The sequence below is a fragment of the Piliocolobus tephrosceles genome, chromosome 10 (assembly GCF_002776525.5).
Source record: "Piliocolobus tephrosceles isolate RC106 chromosome 10, ASM277652v3, whole genome shotgun sequence".
NCBI classification, from domain to species: Eukaryota; Metazoa; Chordata; class Mammalia; order Primates; family Cercopithecidae; genus Piliocolobus; species Piliocolobus tephrosceles.
This window is the reverse complement of record NC_045443.1, coordinates 9,144,065-9,150,188: the sequence shown is the minus strand read 5'-3', so window position 1 is coordinate 9,150,188 and position 6,124 is coordinate 9,144,065. Positions and strand designations below refer to the sequence as shown.

Genomic DNA, 6,124 nt, shown 5'->3' with positions numbered 1-6,124 from the left:
AGTAGCTGGGACTACAGGTGCACCACCACGCCCGGCTAATTTTTGTATTTTTAGTAGAGATGGGGTTTCACCATATTGGTCAGGCTGGTCTCGAACTCCTGACCTCAGGTGACCCACCCACCTCAGCCTCCCAAAATGCTGGGTTTACAGGCATGAGTCACTGCACCTGACAGGTGTTGTTGTTTTTTACTGAGTTTATTATTATTTCCCCACATTATGGTGGAAAAGAATGAAGGAGAGCAGACCAGGCGTGGTGGCTCACATCTGTAATCCCAGCACTTTGGGAGGTCAAGGCAGGTGGATCACCTGAGGTCAGGAGTTCGAGACCAGCCTGGCCGACATGGTGAAACCCCATCTCTACTAAACATACAAAAATTAGCCAGGCGTGGTGGTAGGTGCCTGTAATCCCAGCTAGTCTACTCAGGAGCTAGGGGGAGGAGAATTGCTGGAACCCGGGATGCAGAGGCTGCAGTGAGCCGAGATCATGCCACTGCACTCTAGCCTGGGCAAGAGAGCAAGACTCCATCTTAAAAAAAAAAAAAAAGAAAGAAAGAATGAAGGAGAGTAGAATTTGGAAGCTGAATTTGTGAATTTGGGACTCAGTTCTGCCCTTAATTGATTATGTTATGATATAAACAGCCTATGGAAAAAATGACTTTTTTACTTCACTTATTTTCTAAAATTGTGTAAAAATATTTCACAGGTGAATGTGAGAATCATGATTACAATGTATTTGAATACAACCTTAACTGTAATATACTGTTTTGAAATTATGTTTCTATTTATTTTATGATTTTGCTTCAATTAGTCCCTGTGCTTTGTAAACGTGTTAATAGACTTTGGGTTTTAGAAAAGTTTTAGATTTCAGAAAATATTGATCATATACTGTAGACTAAATCAACAGCTTGATTCCAACTGGTCTCATTAGAGAATGCGGACATCTATCTTTTATGTATACATCTGTGATTCATTTCAGATTCAATTTTGTGGAATGTTTAAAGTCTGCACACTATCTGATCTCTACCATTGCTGCCTGGATCTATTCTTATGCTGGACATGACAGCACAGCAACCATCATAGATTGGCAATCGGTGACGGGCTGTTTCTGATGCAGACGCTTCCACTGCATGCTAGGCTTGTGGTTCCCGCCTGAAATTATCCTATTGTTTTCTGGAGGAGGAGACCACATTGCACAGGGCATTGCCCCTACCACTTTTGGCAGATTGACTACAATGGATATTTGACCCTCTCTTGTAGCTATCAGTTGAACCTCAGACCGGTGAAAATAATCCATGTCAGGTTTTCAGATTTCCAAGCCATTTACAGTCTGAAAATGGCACCCGTCTTATCAAAAAAGCCACGTATGAGGCTAAAATGTAAAGTATTTGATGGACTTCCATGCTCGCTACAATCTATAGGCATCTGGTATTGTTAAGCTTTGGTATGGCCTCCTCAAAATTACACAAAAGCAATTTCTGACTTTACCTTCCTCATCTCTTCTTGGTCCACATGTTATGAATTCAAGAACAGTCCCTGAACTAGTGCTGTCTTGATTCCTATTTATTTTCTGACACTATTGCTTATCTTGTGTGTGCTATATAAGTGCGTTTAATGGTAACCATTGATTTTAAAAACACTGCTATGTGCAAAATAAGTCCTTAGTTTTAAATTATATTCTCCCAAAAACTGCCGCTTAAGTAGAGTTTTTTGCTCCTGATTGCTAAGAATGAGTTGCTTCTTCTAACATGTTATGCAAATCATGGCTTTTTTTTTTTTTTTTTCCTGTATGAACAACTTTCTTGCCTGGAAGAATTAGATATAGCAGATTTGCAGAGATGCATACTCATTCTTAAAGGGAATGTTTAATATGTTAAATGGCTTCTCAGATACATACGCTATTTTCATTGTGTTTTACAATCCATTTTTTTTTTTTTTGTAAAACATGTTAGCATCAGTTTTCATTTGTTTATTTTTATTTTTATTTTTTAATTTTAGCTTTAGGAGGTACCTGTGCAGGTTTGTTACATAGGTAAATTGAGTATTCCAGGGGTTTGGTTTGCAGGTTATTTCATTACCCAGGTAATAAGCATAGTACCCAATAGGTAGTTTTTTGATCTTCACCCTCCTCCTACTCTCCACCCTCAAGCAGGCCCCAGGGTCTGTTGTTCCCTTCTTTGTGTCCATGTGTACTCAAAGTTTAGCTCCCACTTATAAGTGAAAACACGCAGTACTTGATTTTCTGTTTGTGTCTGTGTCAGTTTGCTTAGGATCATGTCTTCCAGCTCCAACCATGTTGCTGCAGAGACATGATCTCATTGTTTGATATGGCTGCATAGTATTCATGGATGTTTTAGTCACTTACCATTTCAGAAAAATTATTTTTAAAATGCTCTAGCTTCCTGTTTCTCTAACATAAATGCCTGAATGTGTTTTCTGGAAATCTTATTATCAAGTCACATTTTATTTTTCTAAGCAGAATGAGTTCAAGATTGTGAAGGATTCTGATTTATATAAATGGGCAGTATGACAGATATTCAGGAGTTTTCTTTATGTGCATGCACTTGCCATTATTTCTGTTTACAAATTACGTTACCTAAATACATCCAATTGAGACAAAATCTCAAAGAATGCATGTTCAGAACATGATTATAACACTTACATAATCATATATATAACTTGTATCAATAATTTTTCCATCCTCACATTATTTCTTATTCTCATTGCATCAAAATTTTTCCTGCCTCATGTTATTTCACATTATTATCTGTCTCTACATTCCTCCCTCTTTCCTCTTCCAACAAAAAATCCTTTCATGATTCTGAAGCTAATGTTGTTACCTGTGGTCATGCTTGTCCAAATGATAATGACGCTAATGTGATACTTAATAGCGGTCACCCACATCCAGGCTCGCAAATCTCAGTTTTGATTTCCTTCTCCTCTGTTAAGCGAAACCTACTGCTTCTGGACCAGATACATAGATTTGACTTTCAACATCTCTTGCAGTAGAATTTTACTATTTTTCATCAGAAATGTCTTTCTCCTTTCTCATGACCCAAGTTAGAATTACCAAGAATCATTACAATAACATCAGTGCTCTAGGTGCTAAATGTCCTTTCAAGGGCTAGCAACACTGTGGTTGGAAGTGTTTGTACAGAGGAATGCACAGTGAAAGGATGTGTCAGTGACACTTTTTGCACACCTACAGTGTATTAACCAGATGCCTGATGTTTAAATGAAAAATAATCACTGCATTAAATGCAAGAGAAAAATCTCTTCTCCTTTCTGAAGAAAAAATTCAACATGGGCTATATCAGAATAGAGATGGGCCATATCAGAATATTTACTTAATAATTATATGGAAAACATTAAGTAGCCAATATTCTAGCAAAATACAGCAGAATACTTAATCAGAACCTAGTTTTTATTTTTTTTACTATTAATTGCAAGTAGATTGTTTAGCTACCCATAGTCTAGACAATATTGTGTAGGGCAGCCGGATGATATTCACGCCATTCTCTATTGTTGAGTATCAGAAGATGCCAAGAGTTCAGGACAGATTCTAGCCATTTCCAGGACCTGAAAATGAGGAAGGAGCTAGAGAATTATGTAATTTTTCCACTTTCTTCTCCTAGCTTCTCTTCTCCTACCAATGTTTCCCAATGGTTGAAAACAGACAGAAGCCAGAGGGTGAGGAAGACTGTGTGATGCAGTTGTTAGAACTCAGCTGCACAGAATGCAGCAAAAAAGCGTGGAGAATGGAGGTGAGGTGTGGTTTGAAAAACAGGTGTTGAGAATCGTGCCTCCAGAAGCCTGTAGTGGTAGAGTTGTGAAAGATCCGTTGGGAACTCACTGCACATCCATATGAAATAAATTATGTATGAATGTTTCTTGTGGGTAAAGGGTGTCCAAATGAGAGCAGGGAATAACCTGGACTCATCCTAGATTCTGTAGTAGGCTGAATAATGGCTCCCAGTATATCCAGGTCATAATCATTAGAAGCTGTGAATGCTACCTTATAGGGCAAAAAATACATAGCATAAGTGAGAAGAGATTGAGGATCTTGAGATTGAAGGATTATTTTGGATTATCACAGTAGGCTTAAAATGTATCTCAAGTATCCTTATAAAAGGGATGCAGAGGGAGATTTGAGTAGAGAAAAGGAGGAGGCAGTGCAATCATGGGAGCAGAAGCTGGAATGACAAAACCACAAGTGAGGGAATGCTGGCAGACATGAGAAGCTGGGTGAGGAGAGGAACAGATTCAGCCCTGCTGTAACTTTGGTATTAGTTCCATAAGACTTTCAGACTCCAACCCTCTAAAACTGTAAGAGAATAATTTTTGTTGTTTTTATCCACTAAATTTGTGCTTATTTGTTACAGCAGCAATAGCATACTAAGACAGCTGCCATGCATGAAGAGTGATGGGTGGGATATAGAGCTCTAACAGAAAATATGAGACACCTGGTTTGAGGGTGAGGCAGAATCAAAATCATACAACACACAAGTGCAGGTTCATTACCCATGTCAGGAGCTGCAGCTGCAGGGCTCTCTCCGGATGTATCCAAGCACTCCCTGAGATTCTCTCCCGAGACAAAGAGAGAAGTCATCTACATTACCTTTTTCTGTGCTGATTTTCTCATCTGAGTTCAGTTGGAGCCAAAGGAAAAAGAAAAATTTTAACTTTGCATAAAATTCAAAAATTTTGTTAGTATATGGATTTAGGAATTTGAATTCCTGAAATGACACGTTCCTATGACTGAAAATGACTGAGAGACAATTATCTGAGAATTACTTACATAGTTGGAGACTCCGGGGAAGCAGGTGAAGAGCAAAACTACATATCCAGGCCGGGCGCGGTGGCTCAAGCCTGTAATCCCAGCACTTTGGGAGGCCGAGACGGGCGGATCACGAGGTCTGGAGATGGAAACCATCCTGGCTAACACGGTGAAACCCCGTCTCTACTAAAAATACAAAAAAATTAGCCGGGCCAGGTGGCGGGCGCCTGTAGTCCCGGCTACTCCGGAGGCTGAGGCAGGAGAATGACGTGAACTCAGGAGGTGGAGCTTGCAGTGAGCTGAGATCCGGCCACTGCACTCCAGCCTGGGGGCAGAGCGAGACTCTGTCTCAAAAAAAACAAAAACAAAAACAAACAAACAAAAAAACCCACATATCCAGTTTAGAGGGAAATTGAGGGAAACCGTGGCCATAAACTTACACAGGCAGTATCTGAATTATTCTAATTGTTTTGGTTACATAAATAGAATTCCGAAATCTTGAGAAACAATAATTCTCATACAAATGCAAGCCTTTTAATCTGAATTCTGTTAAATATACCAATAACCACTAATCTCTTCTACCTTTAATCTTCTGGTTTATCATTTTGTGAATTTGAGAATAAAGTACTCTGATGGTTATATGTCACTCTTCTATTCATTATTTTTATAAAAATATAAATATTTGATTTCTCTAACATTGCCTATAATTTTGTTTAATGTCAGCATTACATAATAAAATATTTTCTCCATAAAGTTACAAATATCAAATATGAAAGCACACACACACACACACACACACACACATATATATATATATTTTTTTTGAGACCGAGTTTTGCTCTTATTGCCCAGGCAGCAGTGTAATGGTGTGATCTCGGCTCACTGCAACCTCCGCTTCCCAGGTTCAAAGTGATTCACTTGCCTCAGCCTTCCTGAGTAGCTGGGATTACAGGCATGCACCACCATGCCCGGCTAATTTTGTATTTTTGGTAGAGACAGGGTTTCTCCATGTTGGCTAGGCTGGTCTGGAACTCCTGATCTCAGATGATCCACCCACCTCAGCCTCCCAAAGTGCTGGGATTATAGGCGTAAGCCACTGCGCCTGGCAAATAAAAATACAATTACTATAACGTTCATATATAGTATCATGTTTAAAATGGTATGCCACTTTGTATTTTGGCTTTACGTTGTTGGTCCTGTGACCGACCTTTGGCTTCTTGCTGTGTTGTAAGAAATATTGTGGAGCATACATAATGATGTGGGTACAAAGTTAGAAGATATGTTCAAGGAAGGCATCCCAAAGGAGGTGTCATTTGAGTAAGGTCAAATGAGTGACATTGGACAGTAGAG

The 6,124-nt window shown here is 39.2% G+C and overlaps 1 long non-coding RNA gene across 1 annotated transcript; it reads right to left on the bottom strand.

The window, feature by feature from the left end:
• Positions 1–3,310: 3,310 nt before the first annotated feature.
• LOC111528490 lies at positions 3,311–4,950 on the bottom strand. The gene is made up of 3 exons (XR_002727008.3): positions 4,796–4,950; positions 4,519–4,639; positions 3,311–3,576 (listed from the first exon to the last, which is right to left on the bottom strand). It is a non-coding gene; the product is annotated as an uncharacterized LOC111528490 (long non-coding RNA).
• Positions 4,951–6,124: the final 1,174 nt, after the last annotated feature.